Below are 23672 nucleotides of genomic sequence, written 5' to 3' on the forward strand. Positions count from 1 at the left end.
GGTTGCTGAAATTGCAGAGGTTGTTTGGTACAGCACTAACATTACTCGCCTTAAGTAGTACAGTTTGTCATGTCTCTTTCCTAGGGTACTACTCCACACGGACACACATACATTCTCCTAACACCCACCCCCAATCCAAGGTTGGTTGCCTGTGTGGCTCAGATGGTTAAGAGTCTGCCTTCAGATCAGGTGACAATCCTAGGATCTTGGGATCGAGTCCCACACAGGGCTCATTGCTCAACAAGGAGCCTGCTCCTCCTTCTGCCTGCTGCTCCCCCGTCTGTGATCGCTTACGCTCTCTGCCAAATAAATTTTAAAAAAATTTTTTTTTAAAAAAAGCCTAAACTGGGGTGCCTGAGTGGCTCAGTGGGTTAAAACCTCTGCCCAAGGTCCTGGGATCAAGCCCTATATCAGCCTCTCTGCTCAGCAGGGATCCTGCTTCCCTTCCTCTCTCTCTCTCTCTCTCTGCCTGCCTCTCTGCATACTTGTGATCTCCGTCAAATAAATAAATAAAATCTTAAAAAAAAAATCCTAAATTCCCTCTAGATCCCAGACCACCAAGACAGGTCTTCAGGTCACTTCCAAGAGGCACTGGGACTAAGTAGGAGCACATGTATAAGAAGCAGAAAACTCTCTTTCCCAGACCAAATCCATGACCATTAACCTTCAGTGAATACTAGCTAAATGCTAATCATTGTGTTAAGCAAAGGCAGATTTATAGTAAAGCCAATGAAGCTGAAGTTTGGGGCCCCTCACATGCAAGACCCTTCCTAAGGCTCTGGAAGGGGATTGAGCATATTCACATAGTCATGTTTTCATAAAATTTGCAAATGTAAATGTTTTCATTGTGGGAGGGCATATTTGTAGAAACTTCAGGCCCCACCAAATCTAGATACAGTCTTGAAGCAGAATGTTTAATATGTATTTTCAAATGTTATCCTCACAACAATTGTGTAATAGTTTCTATTATATTGCAGAGAAAAAATTTGATGCAGGAAGATTATAAGTTCTTTGCCCCAGATCACCAGCTCTCTTGTTAGAACCAAGCTTCAAGCACAAGCTCTCAAGACCAAGCTCACTGCAGTCCTCATGGGGTCCCTACCCCATGGGGTACATGCACGTGGTCCAGGCACGCCGAGATGGTGACCAGAGCCAAAGACAGAGGCTTAACTGACTGAGCCACCCAGGTTCCCCCACCCTAATTTCTTTAGTCCCAGATAAAAAACGCTGGAGAGTATTTTCAGAGCTACGTTAAAGTGTTAATTTCACATACTAGGAAGCACATAGGATTTAGCATCAGAAGACAGGAGTTTTAGTATATGGAGACAATGGGGTGTAATGGCACAGATTTTGCCAAGAGATTGCTGGAGGTAACAGTCAGCAATTGGATCCAACAGTTGTCAGGGGCTGTCAAAGGCAGTGGAACAGCTTCAAAGCTCATAACTGCTCAGCTTCCTGAGGCTCACATGGTGCAAAGGACCTGGAAGATGTGGAGGATAAACAGGCTAGCTTGGAGAGGGGGATTAAAACACACAACTCCAGATGAGCCTTTAGGGCCAACAGTGCCCCAGGGCTTGTGGGTGCATACCCAGCTGTTACCTGTGTGGTGGTTTTATCCCCAACTAATACGCCAGCTGGTGGAGTTTTATTTCCTTGTTGACTTTTTTGCTGCCACCTGGGGAGTCATGGTAACTGTAAACAAAGATTTAGAACACTAATAAAGTGTCGGGCGCCAACGAGGTTGACTCTGTGCAGATACTAAAAGCAAGTAAACTGGGGGACCCCAGCCATTTGGGCTGGTGGGGAGCAGGAAGAGGCCAGGAACAGAGAGTGAGAGAAAGAGGGATTTGATTGCTGAAACCCCCATGTTCAGGGCCCGTGGCTTAGGTACTTGAGGTAGATGCTGTTGGATGGGCAGAAGATCCCAGGCCCTGGCTGCTGTAAGTATTGGCTGCTAAGGGCTCACAAAGGCCCCCTTCCCCAAGAATTGCCTTTAGATGATGCCTAGGAGGTTACATCTCTAAGCCCCCACCAGGAGAAGCCTATAGTAATGATTGACTGATCAAGGTGTACAGAAGGCCAGCCCCCTTGCCTTAAGTAGAGGACGATCATGTCCACCTTGTGATTTATGCTCCAGAGCCTTTCATAGATCAGGCCAAGTTTAGATTTTACCTGAACACACATCTTTGTCTGTCTTCTTGCCCTACCCTGTCTGCTTTCCTCCCTTAGATGCTCTTCCTAAAGGTCTTTTCTCAACGTACTATAGGCACTTGATTTTCCCTATTCTGGGTTCTGCTTCTGGGGAATGACCTAACATGGCACTGAGGGTTTTAAGTGCTCATTGCCACAGCTAAGTTTGGTAGGAGGTGAGTGGGGATTTGAAATACGCAATCCCCACAGATGTGGATTCAGGCAAATCCTCCAGCTAAGTGTATATGTAGGGGATGCCTGGTAGAGATTAAAGATATATTTTGAGGAGCAGGTGTCAGCTCCCAGGGAAAGAAAATAAGTGGGCCAAGGATGGATGTCAGGTTCTTAACCAAGAAAATATGAGTACTTGGCAAGAAAACCAGAGACAAACCCCATGCTAGAGCCCAGGTCAGCAAAACCAGGGGTAAGAAATGCTATGACTTGTAGTATACATGGAGGTTCAGGGATTTTATGAGACTACCAAATCCTTGGTCTGTTGGTGGCAAGACCTAACTACATATTGGCCATGTGAATCTGGACAAGTTAGTTTTCTCTTGCCAACCTCAGTTTCTTCATTTGTAAAATGGCGTACAGCATACATTCAGAAAATAGAAACTATTTTATTATAGAAATAATATTCTAAGCCACAGTGAGTAATGGAATTTTTGCCTGCTATGCAATGGTCCTGGATTTCTACTTAGGGCCCACGCGTGGTTCCAAACTTGGGAAGTAAAGAAATGCAAAGCTATGCAATAAAAAGTAGGGGTTGAAATAACAGCAGACCAACCTGAAAGGTCATAATGATGTTTGTATGACTATCAGTGGTTTTGCATCTTAAAGCCCAGAGTCCTGATTTACATCTTCAGAGCCAGTCTTAGGGATGAAGAAGGAATAGAAGAGGGAGAGAGAGAAAAGGATAGAAAGAGACAATTATAAATCAAGAATCCTCTAGTTTTGACCATCATTCATCCAGAATTGGACCCAAGAGGGTCTGTAAGGGAAAGCTGGCCAGTCAATAGTTATTGACCCCGAGTCTGAAATTGCAAGAGAGTTTTTCTCTACTTTGGCAGACACCACATTTACAATGCCAGATTCCTAGTGCCCAAATAAAATTGGAAATTCTAAAAGACAGCATCAGGAACCCTGAGGCACTCAAATGTTCTTTCAGCAGGATCGCTTTCTACTCTCTCTATACTTTTCAGTACAGAGTTGTGAGGTCCTTATTTTAGGCAAGGGTTCCAAGAAGCAGATCTCCAGATGATAATTCATGTGCAATATGGCTTATTGAAGAGGTCCTCTTGGGAAAAACTAGATGTGGAAAGAAAGCAGCACAGAAAAGGAAAGAAGCAAAGCAGAGTTCCAGCCTCAGCATGATCCCACGGGGGAGTTTGGAAGAGTAAATTACACCACTGATTTTGGCCTAATCCCAAGGCCAGTGAGCTGGGCTTTCATTTTTCCACCCCAGTTCCTTATTGAATAAAGACCACTCTTGAGGACATAGATCTGAGGAATTTCAGTGTCTCACTGGCCACCCCAGTGGCCCAAATGTGGTTCTTTACAGAGAATCCCAGAGTTGGACAATTAGAAGCAAAACACTTAGAAGGCAAATGAAGGAAAACTGAAAAGGTCAAAGGGACCCAAGGAAATGTGAGTAAAACACCAACGTAAATGCTAACTTAAGATGTGCTAACAGAGATGCTAACTTATGCATACTTAAAATTATTTTAAGGGTCTTGAAACAGGCTGGTCAGTTCTGCAAATATGCAGTTTATTCTATGTTCTAGTATTATAAAATAGGATTTAGCATTAGAAGATGTTTTAATCCTGGCTCTGACTCATATAAACCGTGATCTTGAGGGAGTCACTCAACTTCCCCGTGCCTCAGTTTCTACAACTAGAAAATGGGTTATTATTTTATTTGAATTTTTATTTTTTAATTTAAAAATTTATTTATTATTTTTATTGTAAAAGTATTCATATTTTATTTATATAAAAATATATACATTTATGTATAAATTTATTATTATTATTTAAAATATTTATATTTTATTTATATTTTAATTACATATAAATATATATAAATAAAAATTTATTATTATTTAAAATATTTATATTTTATTTATATTTTATTTTTTTAAGTAGACTCTACACCCGAAGTGTAGACCCCAAGATCAAGAGTTGCATGCTCTACTGACCAAGTCAGCTAGGTGCTCCTATTTAGCTTTTTAAATATACATTAGTATTTTCTGCTGATTGCACAGGTTTTGATATATATTTTTTAAAACCTTGCATAGGATGGTAGATCTTTCTATTTTGTCTTTAATTTCATCAGTGTGGTTTTTTTTTTTTTTCTTTATATTTCAAGCCAGGTGTTACCTATTCAAATACAGAATTGTTTCTTTTATCACAATGTGTCTCTTTCTATGCTTTTTGGTCTGTGTTCTAGCTATTGACATAGCTACACAGCTTTCTATTAGTTAATAATTGCCTTTTTGGCTTTTTCCATTCCTTTATTTTCAGCCTTTCTAGGTGATTATATTTTAAGAGTTTCTATTATAAACCCTATGTGGCTGGATTTTTAAAATTCTGATAAACTTGTTCTTAAGGCTTAAAGCATAAAAAAATTAACGAAGTTTAAGTTATTCAGTTTCTCTACCCTCCTCCCAAATAACCCAAGAACTTAGCATACTTTAATTACTCACTGAATACCTTCTTCATCTTTTCCTTGATAGTATTTGAATTATACCTTGTTATGAGAAAAATATCACTCTCTTTTTGAGTCACTCGCAAACTACCTTGATCATATTTTATGGAATTCTGTGCTATTGTTTATGTACTCCGTTTCATCCCTCTCTGTTTCGTGGGGTGCTTTCTTCTTCTGCCTGAAATATATTCTTTAGTAGCTATTTCAGTGAAGAAATTATTATTATTATTAAATTATTATTATTTTCAGTGGAAAATAATCTCTTATTATTTTGACTTCATCTTGAGAAAATCCACTTCCAGTTGTTGATTTTGTTGCTGTCTTAGTGTTATTTCTTCATGTGCTTTGGAATTTTATTATTGAATGGATGTTCCCCCGCTCCTCCACCTCAACTCCCACGTCTCACAGTTTTGCAGATTTATATCTGGTTTCTTCTTCCACCTCCTCCTAAGAACATTCAATATAAAACCAGGTCTTATTTTTTTTTTACATTTTTTTAAAAACTTCTTTCCAGAATTCATTGTTTATGCACCACACCCAGTGTTCCATGCAATACGTGCCCTCCATAATACCCACCACCAGGCTCACCCAACCTCTTACCCCCGCTCCCCTCCAACACCCTCAGATTGTTTCTCAGAGTCCACAGTCTCTCACGGTTTGTCTCCCCCTCTGATTTCCCCCAATTCCCTTCTCCTCTCCAGCTCCCCATGTCCTCTGTGTTATTTCCTATGCTCCATAAGTAAGAGAAACCAAATGATAATTGACTCATTTCACTCAGCATAATCTCTTTGAGTCCCGTCCATGTTGATACAAAAGTTGGGTATTAATCCTTTCTGATAGAGGCATAATACTCATTGTATATATGGACCACATCTTCCTTATCCATTTGTCCATTGAAGGGCGTCTTGGTTCTTTCTGCAGTTTGGTGACCATAGCCATTGCTGCTATGAACATTGGGGTACAGATGGCCCTTCTTTTCACTACATCTGTATTTTGGGGATAAATACCCAACAGTGCAATTGCAGGGTCATAGGGAAGCTCTATTTTTAATTTCTTAAGGAATCTCCACACTGTTTTCCAAAGTGGCTGCACCAACTTGCATTCCCACCAATAGTGCAAGAGGGTTCCCCTTTCTCCACATCCTCTCCAACACACGTTGTTTACTGTCTTGTTAATTTTGGCCATTCTAACTGGTGTAAGGTGGTATCTCAATGTGGTTTTGATTTAAATCTCCCTGATGGCTGGTGATGATGAACATATTTTCATGCGTCTGTTAGACATTTGTATGTCTTCACTGGAGAAATGTCTGTTCATGTCTTCTTCTTTCTTTTTTTTTTTTTTAAGATTTTATTTATTTATTTGACAGAGAGAGATCACAAGTAGGCAGAGAGGCAGGCAGAGACAGAGGAGGAAGCAGGCTCCCTGCCGAGCAGAGAACCTGTTGCAGGACTCGATCCCAGGACCCTGAAATCATGACATGAGCCGAAGGCAGCGGCTTAACCCACTGAGCCACCCAGGTGCCCCTGTTCATGTCTTCTGCCCATTTTTTGACATGGTTATCTGTAAAATCAGGTCTTATATGGGTAGCTCAGGGCTCCCAAACTTCACTGATTAGAGTTATTACATATTCAGCAACTGAGGATGAAAGACTTTATTTCTTAAAGTTTCCTTGCCGTACAGCTTTATATAAACAGTAGTTGGGACATGTTTTAAGAATGTATTTCATGGGTGAGAAACCTCAAACATTTTTCCAGTTTCAAGCAGTGAGTTTGAAAAGTCAGTCTCTTCCTTCCCATGGGACATTTTTGCTCTTATTACCCCACAGGAACCCAGATTTCTCCATTTGTTTCTGGATCTGGAGTTCAGTGAGTCTGAAAACTCAATCCCAGTTACTCCTCTGCATTCACTTCCATTTCTGATCTCCCAAGTGGTTCATCTCAGTTTCTAGAATGGTGGTCTTGTCTTAAACTGTTCTTTCTCCATGTCATATTTTGTATCAATTACTGCTGCACAACACACCATCACTGAAAATTAAGTGGTTTACTATAGCAGTCATTTATTCTCACTTCTGAGTCTGAGTTTTGGCTTGGGTTTGGCTAACCTGGCATGAGCTCATCTGGGCAACTCTACTTTACTCTGCAGGAAATGAAGGAATAAAAATTTTGGCTTTTTAATCGCTTGCTATCCAGTCTCCTATTAGTTACCTACCCAACATTAGCCAAGCTCAATGGGCCAAAGGACTGGGGTACCATTGAGGAATCCGTAAACATCAGTCCTCTGCAGCACAGAGATGATAGAGAAGATGGAAAGGGCTTCAGAGACTATCCTAGCACATGACCCAGGGAGAGTCAGAGGCAGGTGGAAAATCACTGGGAGACATAAGGTATGCTCAAATAGAAAACCAAGACTTGAGAGTATCAAAAAGATATTACCCAAGACACATTTTGGAAAATCACCCTTTGTGGTGGGGGGTGGTTTGGAAACTGATGGCTTTCAGTTCAGATGGGGGATACAGAGGCAGAGGGGAATCCCATATCTCTAGGTGGGAAAATCCCATCACCTTTGAAACTTGTCTTGCACTCAAAGAAATATTTCATCCTTTGGGCTTTTTGCTACTTAGGTCCCATTAACCTAGTCTTTTGTACTGGAAAGAAGGAGAAGGCAAATTTTTCCATTCAATTGATACAGGAGTGGTAGTCAGAAAAGCTATTGAGTTCCAGCTCTGCCATTGTCAAGTTCTGTGACCTTGGACAATTCCTGTGGCTTCCTGAGCCTCTGGTTTCCTCCTGCAGAAAATGAGAAGGTTGAAATAAATGCCTTTACAACTTTGAAAACTCAGCATATATGGCTTATCAATGGGATGAATGGTCTTTTTTTTTTCTTAATTAAAAATTATGTAGCACCGACTGTCCATGTTCTGTTCTCTTTACTAAATCAGTGGGAAGTTTGGGAAAGAACTTTATATCTTCCGTTTTCCCTTTCCTAATTTTTAAATTTATTATTTTTTTTTGATGCTTCCCAGGCAAAGGAGAGTGAAGTCTGACAGCCGCTCTGACAGGCAAAATGTGGTCTGATAATGGTAAAATGAAAAAGCTAGAAGCTTATAAATTTAGATTTCCAGCATGTGTACTCATTTCCTGGCCTCATGGACATCCCAGTAATTATCTAGAATTATGCATAATTTACCTACTTCCATTTTCTAAGAAACTGTCAGATTTAAGGTCAGAGTTTGATAATTTATTGGTTTGCCCTGCAGAAATAAATTGGGGGCATCTGGGGCTGGAGTCTATAATGTGTGCAGTTAGGGCCATAGATGTGAAGCTGCCTCCTATTTATAGCTGAGCAAGCTTAATTGTTGCTTTTCAGTCTAAATAGAAAGGCTCTGTTTACTGCTGCTTTTAATTGTAACAAGCTGGTGAAAAAGCATGCAGGGCCTCTTCTGTAAAGGCAATTCAATAAAAGCATTTTGTCAATAAATTATTATTGCCATCATGAAAACCATGCACAGCATTCAAATACAAAGCAAGCAACAGCACAGCCTCTCCCTTTGATGGACTCAGCATAATGCTTTTAATTTTTCTTCATTCATTCTCTTTTTCTCCTGTTTTCATTGAATGTTAGAGCTGATAAGGGGATTGTGGATCTTTTTAATCCCTACCCTTCATTTGACAGGGGAAATCTGAGTTCCGTATTCCCTTCAGAGCATCCCTCAGCATGACTGGTTAATCCAGGAATGGACATCTGGCCCGAATATAGCCATGTAAAGGTTTGGCTGAACTAATAAATTTGCTTCCTTTGGAAATTTGAAACACACACACACACACACACACACACACACACACACACACACACACGGACTACTGCAGCCAGCTAGCAGTGGAGGACAGAGATATAAATTCTTGTAGCCTTAGAAGCGTGCCTGCCAGTAAGGACTATGAGGAAATCTGGAAGTAAATGGAGCAGTTCTGCAGAGAAAGGAAGGTAGAGCAGATGGGCAGAAAGAAGAGATAAATACCGCAGTCCCTGATCTGTGAGAAAGCCCAGCGCAGATTACAGAGCGGACTCCCACACCTGCCGCTGACCCTACACCCAGGAGAGCCCAACTGAGCCCACAACTTTCCCGCTGAGCTCAGTCCCAATGGCTAGCCTCAGAAACAGGAGCTAAAGAAATAGCTCTTATTTCAAGTCACTAAGTTTTGGGGTGGTTTATTATGCAACATTGTATGACAACAGGTAACTGATACAAAATGATTGGAAGCCCTGCACAGACACACACAAGCACAGGCAAACACACCCCGTCCCATGGACCCTAGAGTGTGGAGAAGACTGAGATTGTTTGTAATCCCTGCATAGAGCAAGTCCAGCCGCGTGGCTCTTGGTTCTGCCTTCTCAGTCTTTGTTTAGGGACAATCTCTTCCTGATTCAGAGACTCTCAGATAAAAAAGAAGCCCTGAGGAATATTCTGTTTCTTTCTGAGGCTACCCTCAGCTTCCCCGGCAAGATAGAGAGAAGCCAGAGATGCCGAAGCCAGAGATGCCTTCTCTCCTGGAGGTCAGGTTCTAATTCCACCATGCCATAGACTTCATTCCATACCAACTACTCTTAAAGGCCCATTTTTTTCCCTCTGCCTCTAACCCTCATGGCCTTTTGTGCTGTCAAGGCTAGCCATGGGCCTTCTCTAATTTGTATAAGGCATCAAGAGTTCTCAATTCCACTCAGAGAAAGGCCGTAACTGTTTCGCAATCCACACAAAAACACCTAGGTCTATTCTGGAAAAGGTTAGTGCTCTTGGAAGGTAGAAAACTTTAGGGCCTTGAGAAATGTCAAGAGTTGATAAATCCCAGAATCCCATTTTACACAAAGGGGATGAAATACTTTCTGTCTTTAAGATCAACTCGGTCTCTGGATTCAGAGGAGTCAAGATAGGCTTTCACTAAGATTCTTCTGTTTCTTGCCACTTCTAGACAACTAGCTGATGGTCTGGTTTTTGATTCAGTGTGACAGAAGAGCCTAACCTCTGTATCCTTAGTGCTAAGTGTCCAGGGGGTGGGGGCAAAGGAGCAGCGAGCGTTTTTGGACAGACCGTCTTGCCTGGGGGCATTGTACTAGCTACTGTGGGCACATTTCTTCATTTGAGGCTTGTGGCAATCCCCTGACTTAGTATTTTCATTTTCTAAATAACGAAACAGAGGCGCAGATAGGAAAGTATTTGGCAAAGGTTACTCAAGAAAGAGATCCGTGTTCCTTCTTGGACCCTCCTGGACCTTGCTAATTACAGAACATCGTATCCACCTCCCACAACACCTCTTTTTTTTTTTTTTTTCTTTAAGAAAACGTAGAGATAATAATATGATAACCACCTAATATCCATTATGAAGAATTGGTCATTCCTGACATTTTTCTTGTTTCAAATATTTTAAATAAAATATTAAATCACTTTGACCCTTACTTTCCACCTCCTCTTACTGTCTTCTTTCCACTCCCACCCCCAAGAATAAATCTTTACTGTAAATCTTTTTTTTTTCCTTCCAGCCCATTTTTTAGACCCTTCAAAGATCTTCCTGGGCGTCGAAACCATCATCCTCCTTACTCCTGCCTTCCCAGGATTTTGTGAATCCCACTTCCTTAGAAAGTGCCAGCGACTACCACTTGCCCCTCTGCACCCTGTCTGCTCCCCACCCTGCTCCAGTGGTGTGTGAAGTTGCTGCCCACAGTGAGCTCAGACAGAGCGGTTCCCAAGTGGCTGCCACCGTGACCGGATGCAGACACAATCCCTGGTTCTTGGCCCAGGCTGGTATTTTTCGGTTCCAAGGACCACTACTAACACTACCTGACATCGGTTTCCTGAGCCGCAGGACAACTTGATAGGATGCCATCTAGTGTCCCAACCTTTGCCAGCAACAAAAGTGAGGCATTACCCAAAATAAAATAAATAGATAAAAAGAAAGGAGAGGAGAGAAGAGGAAAAGAGAGGAAGATAGATGTTTGACTAATTCAAAACTGAAGCACGAGGGGTTTTCTTCTTTTTTATGACCACTGCCCTGCAGGAGTTACTATAGGTGTCCTGCCTGTGTCTCCCTACTCTTACTTCTTCAGTGCACAGTGGCCAGACCACCAGCCACCAGGATCTGCATACCTCTTGAGCCACTATGCCCAGTGTAGGAAGCTGATGTGAATTCGTGTCCCCTTTGAGAGCAGCCCTCAACAAAGGACAGATGTGAATGGATGTAGAGCATAAATATTCCAGCTCGCTCACTCAGGTAGGATGACAAAAAAAGCCTGTGTCCAACACTTCCAGAGTTTTCTAATGGCATTAAGCTCCAACTGCCCAGACTGGTCGTTGGCCCAGTTAGGGATCCTTTACTGGCTACTTTTCTCTGTGTCTCAATCCCTACTTCCTTGCCAGGATTTCCTTCACTTCCCAAGTAAACAAGTAAACCATGTGCTTTGGAATCTTTGTCTCAGGATCTCCTAAGCAAACGAAACCTCTCTGTGGTACGCTGCAAAAATGGCCACCTCTCCCTCTTTCTTTACCCCAAGGATGTTACAGCCCCTCCCATCAAGCGGTGGGCCAGCTGTGGGTCTTGCTTATCACCACCAGAACATGGCAGAAGTGATAGCAGGAACCTTGTACACTTCTACTTTTTCCTCAAAACTCATAAGCAATAATAAATAGTTGCTTTTTTAAGCCACTGAGTGTGTTGAGTGACTTCTCACAGGACAGAAACGAACTGTTCTGACCCCTGAGCCAAGTCTATATATGAAGTCCTCTTTTATGTGTATTTCCTTGAAGGAGAGTATGGCATTCCTTTAAGAAAAAAAGACCATTTTTCAGGCACAGAGAGGCTCAATGACCTTCTCACAGTTGCCCAGTTGAATGGAGCTGGCAGTTGCTGTCGGTCTCCTGGTTCATTACTTTGCTCCAGGCCTTCTGTGCTGAATCACCTTGGCTGTCTGGGCTTGCCTGCACGCTGCTGCATTTTTCTCCCCACCACGGCTGCCATCCCTGGCTGCTGGTTTTTTCCAAAGCTCTCTTTTCACAGATCTGTGAAGTAGGAGGCCACTGTGTTTTCACGGATTGTGCCGATGACATATGTGTCTGATAGGGATTCAAGTGCCTGCAAAGCTGGCCCAGGAGGGAGAGCACACCAAAAATACTGCAGTTGCTGGTTGCTGGAGAATTTATGGTGCTCCATGGAGAATTTACGGTGCTCCAGAGGCAGCGGGAAGCAGAGTAAACAATCTTGAGTCGAGAGTCAGCATGCTTCATCCTGGCTTTGCCTCTGGTATCTGAAGTCTGAAGGAGGACTCAGGAACGGAGTAGAGCTCATACAAATGCCAAGCCAGAAAGCATGAGGTTCACTAATTGAAGGAAGTTCTGGTAAGGGGTCCTTGTACCTGTGGCATCAGCATCACCTGAGAACTTGTTAGAAATCTTAAGTCTTGGGTCTCCACCCAGACCCTCTGAATCAGATTCTCCTGAATTTGGACCCAACAATCTGTGTATTAACAAGCCCTCCAAGTGATCTGAATGCAGACTCAAATTTGAGAATGGCTGATCTAGGGCCATGTTATTCCAAATGTGGTTCTGGGCGTTGGCATCATCTGAGAGCTGGTAGAGGAGCAGAAGCTCACTGCTATCTCCTTAGCCCTCCTGACTCAGAATCTGAATTTAATAAAATCCCCCGGTGATCTCAGTGCACATCAAAGTTGAGAAGCCCTGGGTATAGATTTGAAGATTGTGAGTCACTATATCTGGGGTGGCGCCCCCAAATTTACCTTTCTACAATGCTCCCAACACTTCCAGAGCTTTCCAATGGCATTATGATCTCTTCAGGGCAGGGATCATACTTGGAGCAGCTAGGCTCTAGATCTAAAGCCAGGCTTAAACTCGTGGCCTCGGGATGGTTTCAAATCAACCAATCAACCAAAGTTGGTTTGAGCCTCTCTCAAGATGTTCAGGCTGTGCACTTCCCAAGTCTAGAAGGGGGGAGTTCACATAGGCTATGAGTCAAGAACCTAAACCCCAAAGCTAAGTACAAGAGGTAGGGGCTGGCTAAAGAGTGGGTTTGAATTCTAACACTGTGGCTACCATAGTTATGGGATCTTGGGAAATACATCGAACTCTGCATTTCAGTTTTCTTGTCTATCAGATGGAGAGGATCATACCTACCCCCCACTATAGGAGAGATTCAATGGTCAGCATACAGCTCAAGCCAAGGGAACAGCAGGTGTCATCAGACTTGGAGGCTCCTTCTCTTTCAGTTCATCCTGGCTAGCGGCCTAATTGCATGGTTCGGGCTGAAGGCCAGGTGAGCATGATGGGCTTTTCTTTAGAGTTCCCAGAGGTCAGATGAAGGTGAGACAGCAGTAACTCAGGCTGTTTATACTAGGAACACCTCTCTTGGGTTTGTTTGTACAAATCGATTCATAAAAATGGCCAACGTGGCCAATTTCAAACCACACCCCAGGTTCACCTACCAAAGTCACAAAAGACAGTAAGCAGTTCCTGGATGTGGGAAGGCTCTATGCGGTGCACCTGGAATCATGCAGTAGCTTGGCTAGGGCACCTTGGCCAACCAGGCAGGGAAATTGGTCCTCTGCCATGGAAAGGACCCAGCTAGATCTTGTATTTTTATGAGGGAAAGACAGTCAAGGAATGCTCTGAAGCAAACCAAAAAAACAAATTAAAGTCCGAATTTGGGGACAGGGGTGAAGGGAGAGCCATTCTGAGTACAGAGCAGGCAGTGAGATGCTTCCAAAGCTCATCAATAACAAACCAACCAGGGTAACATTGAGAGGTCAGACTAATCTTGGTGGTGTCAGAAACTAGACATCCCCAAGTTTTTTTGTTTGTTTGGTTTTTGGTTTTTGGTTTTTTTTTTTTTTTTTGGAGAAGCGGAGGAAAAGGATTCTCTTTCTTTTTCTTTCTTGGGGTTGGAGGAATTTTTTGAAGGTGGGAAGGGCAGCAGTTAGGCAGGATAACATCCTAAAATGGCCACTAGAGGGCCTCAGAGATCCAGGAAACCTTTTCCAGTGTTTCCAAGGAGGAGGCCCTGAAAGCCAGTTGGCAGGTCTGGTCTGGGCGGGGTGGGGGCGGTGATGAGGGTGGACCTGATTCCTGAGAACCTTCTTAGCAGGTGTCACCTTCCCATGAGAAAGAAGTAGCCAGCTCTGTTAGGTAGTTAACTGATCAGTTTATCCGCTCTTCTGTCCTTGTAGTGAAAGTAAAGATGAAAGTATTGGACTTTCATAAGAGAGTCTAGCTCAAAAGAAACCTAGTTTTAGGGCTCAGTACTGGTATCAAGGACAGGATTGGAAGGTGTGGATCTAGTACTCCTTGACTTTCATGTGCTTCCCCATTATACTGAATTAAAACCAAGACAGCATTTTGCTATGCAAATATAGCCTCAAGTGAATTCCCTTTGGGTAACAAGATTGCCACACATTGGTCCCTCCGGGATAGAACTCCTAGCACTGTCCTGACTGGCACTTTGCAATGTACATTGAAGCAGAGGTGAAGTTGTCTTCTCTATTATTGTTCAAAGGCTTTTAGAGTGTACAGTAAGAACACCGGAAAAGTTTAGAAACTCATCTTCCTGAAGAGATCTAAAAAATCTAGAAGATGACCTACCAATGTGTGCTCCAGCCAGAGGAGCCAGGAGGACAGAGCAGAGGGCAGAATCTGCATTGTTTTGTCTGCCAGCATCTGCTGGGGAAGAGACTCCTCTCCCTCAGCCTCATGGCTCTACAGCGCCCCCAACAGAGCATTTTGGCTAAAGAAGCCCTTTACCAACATAAACCTGCCACCCTCTCTCCTGCTCAGCATAGCAGGAGCAACTTAACTGAGTAAGAAGCAAGGGTTCCTGAAAGTTAAAGGGTCTCCCAGTCCACGGTTTTGCTCTGAGAGAGCAGAGTCCTAGATGACTTGGAAATATGCCCCCCCCCCCCTCATTGCAGAGAGCTTCTGGAAAAGGAAAGAAATTGGTTGAGTTTCAGTATATTTCCTTGGTTATGGGAGACAGATGGGTAAAAAAAGTGAGATGAATCAGATTATATTAAGCAATATAGTTGTTTCCCTTTTAATAGAAATTTCCTTTTCAGAGGCTAAAAACCCAGCAAGCCTCTTTTATCCCAGTTTCCCTTGGATGAAAAAAAGGGCTGTTTTCCCTGTGAGACTCTCTGTTGCTGTCTGGATCACTCTTGCTGCTCAGGTGACATAGTTGGACACGTGAGTACTGTAGATACTCTCCTAGTCTTATTGCTCTTTGCTCCTTAGTTCCACCATATTAAGTCAAGCATCCTTACCTGGCTACCAAGGACAGGCCACCCTTTTCAAATAATACCCATCCTTTACTCACTATCAATAAAGGATCCTTGACATTGACCCCTCTGAGTGTTCATGCTTGCTGCTCCCCTTGTTTGGAAACCCTTCCTTCTTTCTGGCACAGAAACAAGCTACATTTCCTTCAAAGAGTTTTCTTGACTAGATCTTTATTGACTGCCTCTTCCTTTGAACTCCCGTATTTTCCTACAAACAATGAGGAATTTAATCCAATACTGTTTCTTTCCTCTTTGTTATCTTACTCTAGGAAACTTGATTGTGACCCAATAATTAGATTGCTAGGTTTTTGAGGGCAGGGGTTTGAATATAACATCTCAAGACCCTGGCATGGTGACCCCATGCACACATTAGAAACACAATTCACATTTGCCTGGTTAACTCCTATGTATCCTCAGAACCTCAGTTCCAAAACATAGCTGCTCCCAATAGATCTAAATCTCCTACTGTAGTTTCCCAGAGAACCATGTGGCTCTTCCAGATAGCACTCTTCAAAAATACAAATTTTTTTTTATTTGTTTTATTTCATTACTCTGTTCCCTCCATGAGGGCTGGGTCTATGTCTGGCTTTGTCTGGTACACAATGGGTACTCTCTGTAAATATTTATCTAAATGAATGAATACATGTTGGTTGGATGGCTGGACTGGAATGTGACATGGACTTCTTGCAGAATGAGAAGAACAGAGTTGAAGATGTTCATCTCCTGGGAGCTGGTATCCTTGACCACAGTTCTAAAAAGAATCTAACAGCAGAGACTTAAATGGGTCAAATCAGCAAAATCATTTTAGGGTCATTATTGGCAAAGAGTAACATACTATTTTCTTAAAGATTTTATGATCAAGTTATGAAAGTAATACATTTTTATTGTGGAAAATATGTAAAGTTTAAAAAATTATAAGAAAGCATAGGAAAGTAACCATAAGTCCATCCCTCAAAGGCTTTTCAAAAAATAATATTTTCTTCCAACACTGAATAAGTACCTTTTTTTTTAACATATTGGAAATCCTGCTGAATATACAATGTTGAATCTTGCTTTCTTTTTAATCACTTAACATTAAATAATAAATATTTTTCTTTGTTATTGAAAACTCTTTGAGTTGGATTTTAATTGGTCATCGAATAGCATTATAATTTCAGATAGTTCCAGAATATTCCACTGTGTGAATATACTCTATCATTCCCCAATATAGGATGGGAGGGTTGATAAATGTGAGTTTTGACCCTCATGATTTTGAAGACATTGTAGAATCTCAAGATGATAAAAGAGAAGATGTGTGACACATTTCTCCAGGGGTTTCAATGTGACACCCACCTTCCTTCATTGGCATATCACCCAGGCTATCCAGATCTCATAGTGAGTGAGTGCTCCTCAGCCCTGGCACCCTCACCCCCAGTGAGTGCTCCTCCATCTCCTACTTCTCCCCATGTAGTAAGTACTATTGATGCTCTGTCCATATACTGTCAACGCTCAGCATTCCTGTACATGTCAATGGCTTCTTTTTTTTTTTTCTTTAAAGATTTTATTTATTTATTTGACAGAGATCACAAGTAGGCAGAAAGGCAGGCAGAGAGAGAGGAGGAAGCAGGCTCCCTGCTGAGCAGAGAGCCCGATTCAATGCGGGGCTCAATCCCAGGACCCTGGGATCATGACCTGAGTGGAAGGCAAAGGCTTCAACCCACTGAGCCACCCAGGCACCCCATGTCAATGGCTTCTTACTGCAAGCACCGTGGATTCCCTGCTTAAGGATTTTCTTGGCTGCAGGAACATGCTCAGTCATGAGGGAGGTAGGCTGGGAGTGTCAAAGCATTAATGCCCCCAAACATTCCTCACCCAATGATAAATGGGAATTAGCAGATAATATCCCAGCTCCTCATCACCCGTGAGGAAAAATTTGGGGGTGTGCTCTACACAGAGCTCCCCACCAGGGCTGCGTTGCAGTTTCCCACAGGCATAATTTTCTCATTAACACGCCTGTATTAGCTTCTTTTCCTCCACTGCCTCATTTCCATATTCTTCTCCTGTGCTTCCTGGAATCGGCTCACAAATAAAACATTCAGATTCAAATCCTTGTTTCAAGGCCCACTTCTGGGGGATCCAGTCTAAGATACCCCCACTTCTTAATTATGAGTTCTAGCACCTCCCAGCTAAGAGCGTTCCTCTTCTTTTTGACTGAAGTGGAAGCTAAAAGTCTGAATGATCCAACACGTATTTTAAGGAACAGGGTAAAAATGCAAAACCATGCCAGATGGTTGACTCCTTATCATCCGAACATCTGATAGCAATGCTCCCAAGAGAGAATCAATTGTACGGAGACTCTGGTCTCTTTGGAGGTGACTTTGGATTGTTCCTTCTTTCTCCTCTCGTTTGTCCCCTAATTTCTCGCTTAATCTGCTTCCTCTGTGGTGGAATGCATCCTAATCTGAACTATTTTTGCTGCCAATCCCTAATTATATTTCCAGATACAGCCATGAACCTGGTTGTGAGGCTAGGTATGCTATCCTGCAAGATCATGTTCATTTTATTTAATTCATGGTTTCTACTACTTACTAAAAGTCTGATGTGTGCTGGGCGACTCTACTAGATTCTGCAAGAGATTCTGCTGGGACTAGTAAGACACCATCCTTATAGAGAAGGTAAGACATAAACACCTGGGCTCCTTCAGGGTCGAGTGTGATGTATCAATTCAGGGACAACACATAGACCAAGACAGTTCCAGGAGTTCAAAGAAAGTAGTGGTTCATTCTGGCTGGATTTGGAGAAAATTTCTTGGATAGGGCTAAGAATGGTGGGCGGGTTGAATTTTATTAAACCAAGTTGGTCGAGACAGAGATAGAATTGATCCAAACTTCCCCCATCTCAGTTCCCAAGGGACTTTTATCTGATGTTAGAAGGTAAAGCTGCTGTTTCCCCCCACCTTCCTACAGGAGGTTAGGAAACTTCAGTTTTCTTCTGTCTTAACTCCTACAATACACGCGGAGGAAACTATAGCATCTTTCTGATACAAAGACTGGGCCAGACCCAAGTCAAACTGTCATGTAGTCAGTCATACCATTAGGAATGCATTTCATTTTAGAGATGAGAATACCATCTCACAGGGATTTAAACAAAATAGACAACTGGTTGTATCTCATGTTAAGAGAAGATTGGAGATAGGCATTTGCTGGTGCTGGTTTAGCTACTCAGCAACATCATCAAGGATCCAGGTTTTTTTCCATACTCTGCCTTCCTTAAGCTGATGGCTCTTTAACCTCATGCTACTCGCCAGCTGGTTGCAAGCTGGCTCCTTTGGATTCAGGCATCACCAGTGTCTCTGAGGCAGGAAGAAAGGAGAAGGGCAGTAACAGAAGTTCTTTTTTTTTCTGAGCAAGACAGCTAAAGTTTTCTTAGGAGTCCCTTGCAAAACTAGACCTATGTATCATGAGCTAGGACTGGATCATACGGCCTCCCCTGGCAAAAAAAAAAAGGGGGGGTTGTTGGGGGGTGCACCTAGGTGGCTCAATGGGTTAAAGCCTCTGCTTTAGGCTCGGGTCATGATCCCAGTGTCCTGGAATTGAGCACCGCATCGGGAATCTCTGCTCAGCAGGGAGCCTACTTCTGCCTCTGCCTGCTTGTGATCTCTGTCTGTCAAATAAGTAAATTAAAATCTTTAAAAAAAAATTTTTTTTAAAGTTCTGGAAATGTAGGGACTTCTTTTTAAGAGTCTATAATTATAGAAAGTAAGGAAAAGGGAAGAGGGAATGGCTGCAAGAAAGTTCCTACAAATTCTGCTTTCTCTTACATGAAACTGCATCGGCTGTGGCCAAAACCCAGGACTTTCCTCCCTGATAGCTGGTATATTAAGCCAACTATTTCCACAGCTATCCTGTAAGAACCACCCCAAATCTCAGTGGCATATAATATGCAAATTCGTGAGCATAAGAGAGGCAACCAGAAAGAGGAGACAAGGTTCATGGGAAGAAGTCTCGCGTGAAAAACATTATACACCTACAGCACTTTCCCTTGGCTGTTACTGTTAAGCCTCCCCTCTCAAAAAGCAGGCTAAGAATGAGGCCAGAATGCGGCCCCCAACTACAAGCCTGACCTAAAACAGAGGACGGGGCTCCAAAAAGCACCAATGAGCGGCCTGCGTTGCCTGCCAATATCGACTAATCAGGATATGATCTTTCCAACCAATCAGGATGCAGCTGTTTCCCCTCTCCGTTATTAGCATACTTGGCGGGAGTGGGAACCTGTGCAGGCGCTTTCTCTATATAGGCAGGGTCTTCCGGGTGTTTGGGGAGGTCGGTGTGATTGCTTTCTGCTGGGTGGGAAACCTTTTAGTTTGAGCTGTGGCCGTAATACAGGCTTGCTTGTGCTTTTTGTTTTTGGATCCGGCCTCGCTTTGTTTGTTTGTTTGTTTGTTTGGTGGAGGAATCCGGGTCCCTTAATAAAGATGTGCTCTCACCTCAGGTGTTCGGAACTGGCACAGCTCCACTTTTGTCTATATTCCTTATGGCCAAAGAAGCCGCATGGGGCCAAACAAGACTTTTTGCGGAAGGAACTGTAGAGTTACTTGGGTAAGGGTGTGGGTATGGAAAGGGATAAGGAATGGGGGAAATTTCCCGTACCCCAGCTGGGTGACCTGTGTTATCTGTGTGTGGCAAGTTGTGGCGGAGCTAGGATGTTAATGTGTGTCCCTGCTGGTGGCAAACGCGCCTGTGAAGGGCGAGGACCTACTGAAGGCAATATCCAATCATAACCTGATTCTAGGGGTGAGGGAAGGGATGAATAGGGCACACTAGTCCTTTAGGGAAGGCGGAGCATGTTGAACCCTGAATCACCTTTCACAGGTGACTCTTTCCTTTTATTAATAAGTGCAATCTAGCTAACAGGATTCTGACACTCGGCTTCCAGCATTTATCAGTTTGGCATTAGCAGGGGCAGACAGTTCCTCTGGGTTGAATGAGTCTTACTTTCTGCAGCAGTGATATCTGGAGCTGTTACCTTCATTTCTCAAGGAGTCTTTTCTCAGTTAAACTGCACTTGCGGTAGTTACTGTAACTGATAACAAATATTTCGCCAATAAGAATAGAATAGAGGTGGAGGTATTCCCCATGATGATCATGATCCCTGGGTTTCTGTTGGTGCTGTTACATATCATCGAGACATACTTGACACAGGAAGGTTGCATTGGGGTTTAATTTAAATTCTGATGTGTGCTCAGAGGGAAAGGGCAATACAAGCAAACCAGATTTAAGAACAGGATTGTGGGGGCGCCTGGGAGGCTCAGTGGGTTAAAGCCTCTGCCTTCGGCTCAGGTTGTGATCTCAGGGTCCTGAGATCGAGCTCCGCATCGGGCTCTCTGCTTGGCGGGGAGCCTGCCTCTTCCTATCTCTCTGCCTGCCTCTCTGCCTACTTGTGATCCCTGTCAGTCAGATAAATAAATAAAGTTTAAAAAAAAAAACAAAACAGGGTTGTGTCTCTGAAAAAACATATACATATTCTTTGAAAATGGAATTCACTCATTCAATAAACATCTCCAGTTTCTCCTCTTTCTGGAGGCCCCGTTGATGGAAGAAGCATATATGAGCTCATGTGAGAAATCAATGAATCTTCTAAGAAAAACATACGTTTTTGTGTACTTAGTGTTTTGTGGGGTTTATTTTTTTAGCACTTGTCATGTGACAGACTCTTGGTAGAGCTTCACAAGTATTAATATTTAAATTTTATTATAAATGTATGAGGTAGGTCTTATTCTTGATCCTGTTTCACAGATGGAAACCCAAAAGCAGAGGGAGTTTAAGCAACTACAAGGTTGGGTGGCTTGAAAAAGGTATGGATTTCCCCATGACGAATAGCAAAAGGAGGTGAGCCATTTGGCAGATAACGCCATCTTCCGTGAAACCACATGAATTCTGAATGAGCGTAATCAGTTTGGGAGAACCAAAAAGCCTCATTGCTGAGAGTCTTGATTTGACGTACAACAGATTTTTCCTGCTCGGTAGCCTTTCTTTTTCCTCCTAACAACGGCAACCTAACTTTCCCTTGGGAGAAACCCTGTTCCTCAGCTAGGGCATGTGGTTTGAATAGGCAGGTCTGACCCTTCATCTCCAAGGCTAGGAAATAAGTCAAGCCTGGGGAGCAGGGGAGAAATGAGCCTCCACTCTAAGACTTTTGTTCAGACTTTCGGGAAAGATGCATGCTCTTTCTGGTAGGGATGTTAAGTGTGGGACTTCATGCTGGGATAGCTAGCTGTGTGGCCATCTTGCCATGGTTGGAGAAAAATCTGAGATTAAAAGCAACCCAGGGGGCACAGATGCTGGGGGACTAAGAAAAGGAAATTCCTAATGATGTTCTTTGAGTCCCTGGATTTTTTTTTTTTTTTAAGGTTTTATTTATCTATTTGACAGAGAGAGCATGTGTGAGAGAGCACAAGCAGGGGGGAGCAGCAGACTCCCCAGTGACCGGCGATCCTGACTAGGGGCTCAACTCCAGGACCTTGGGATCATGACCTGAGCTGAAGGCAGACCCTCAACCCAATGAGCTACTCAGTGCCCCCTGAGCCCCTGGATGTAAAATGCTTTAGCTTCTCATTACAGAGCCTCCAGGCTTTTTAGTTATTTGAGACAATAGAGAACCTTCACTGTCAAAGCCAGTTTGAATCAAAGTTCTGTCATTTGTACCAAAGAGCCCTGTCTGAACATGTACAGATCACTTTCCAGGCCCCTTCTGCTGCCCTGGGGGCCTCCATCCTTTCTGTAATAAATCTTGGACAGTAAGGTTGATTTCCTTTCTCTGAAGCTTCTACTGGCATCCACCCAGTCTTACATGAAGCTTGGCTCCTTGAACCTTCACCTCCTTATTAACACCAATAACAAGAACACAGGCTCTTTTCATTCAAAGGCTTCAGGTTCATCATTATGAAGAGAAAACAGGTCACATAGAGAATTAGCACACACAAGTTTCAAAGTGGAAAAAACTCACATGTTCTGATAGTCATGGTCTCTGATCTAGTGTTTTGCTGTTCACTGTGGTAGCTATGAACCACAGCTGCCCACTGAGCACAGCAAATGCCGCCACTGTGAGTTGGAAATGTAATTTTTAATTTTATTTAATTTTAATTAAAATTAAAATTTAAAATTTATACTTAGTAATTGGAAGATGTTTTTATGCATGCTTGGAACAACTCAAGTATATGAATTTTCTTACCAACTGTACATTTTGTAAATCTAAATACAGATCAGTATTGCTGATAAAAATTTGGTATCTGAATTAACACGTGGTATAAGCATAAAATACACATGAGATTTTAAAGATTAGATTTGAAAAGAAGCAAAAATAGTTTATTAATTGTTATATTGATCACATGTTGAATTTCTTTTAAGATTTTATTAATTTGTCAGAGAGAGAGCACAAGCAGACAGAGTGGCAGGCAGAGGCAGAAAGAGAAGCAGGCTCCCTGCTGAGCAAGGAGCCCAATGTGGGACTCGATCTCAGAACCCTGGGATCATGACCTTGGCAAAGGCAGTGGCTTAACCGCCTGAGCCACCCAGGTGTCCCTGAAATATTTTTGATATATTGAGTTAAAAGTGTTTGTTTTAAAGATTAGACAGAGTGGGGGGAGGGGCAAGGGAAGAAGGAGAGAGAACCTCAAGCTGACTTCATGCTGAGTGTGCAGCCAGAGACGGGACTCAATCTCACAACCCTGAGATCATGACCTGAGCCAAAACCAAGAGTCAGATGCTCAACCTACTCAGCCACCCAGGCACTCCTACAAGGATCCTTAAAATTTTACCTACTTCCTTATACTGTTTCAAACATGGCTCATATTCTATTTCTACTGGACCATGCTGCTCCACAGTTACTATCTAACCAGTGATTTGAAGACCCTACTGGTACTCTGTAGGAAGTTCACCAAACCAATGGTCATGGTGGTTTGTTCTGACAGTGTTCAGGATTTGCACTTTTACTCTGGAAAACGCATTGAAGAAATGTGTCAGCAGTCCCTCTTATATTAGTCTTCTTTAAAAATCCTGGAACAATCTAATTAAGTAGTTTTTATTGAATATTTTTCATGTCATTAGTTGATCAATGGGCAATCCTTCTGCTGGTCCTCTATGGGATAGTCTAATAGTTGAGGGTATAAAACACAAGTTCCTAAAAAATAAAAAAAAATGGGGTAATATCCCACTTAACACTAGATGGTGTTGTAGATTATTTCCAGAAATCTTTCCTTATTGTATTGCTTTGGTTGCCATTTTGTTAACTGTTTACTCCTATGTATCTGATATTTTTATTGAAATCATCTGGCAATCCTGAGAAAACTCCACTTGGCTTCATTTCTTGCACTTTCCAGAGATCGTGGTTCTAGAGTGCTTCCTTCCACTCAGAACCTGGAAGATACAATAGAAGCAGAATGGTGAATGAGGGCTCACGCTACAAGGTATCTGCCAAC

The 23672-nt window shown here is 42.7% G+C and overlaps 1 long non-coding RNA gene across 3 annotated transcripts in view; it reads left to right on the top strand.

The window, feature by feature from the left end:
* The first annotated feature begins 1685 nt into the window (after window positions 1-1685).
* Window positions 1686-23672, top strand: part of LOC309871430 — a 36938-nt gene continuing 14951 nt past the window's right edge. Inside the window, exons 1-3 of one of the 3 annotated variants that reach the window (XR_014315271.1) lie at window positions 1686-1768; window positions 3420-3837; window positions 10427-11586. This is a non-coding gene — a long non-coding RNA (uncharacterized lncRNA). Of the gene's footprint in view, window positions 1769-3419; window positions 3838-10426; window positions 11587-23672 lie in introns of those variants that run through there. The other 2 variants (XR_014315273.1, XR_014315272.1) reach the window with 2 other exon arrangements.

The sequence above is a fragment of the Mustela nivalis genome, assembly GCF_964662115.1.
Source record: "Mustela nivalis genome assembly, chromosome: 8".
In the NCBI taxonomy this organism is placed as follows: Eukaryota; Metazoa; Chordata; class Mammalia; order Carnivora; family Mustelidae; genus Mustela; species Mustela nivalis.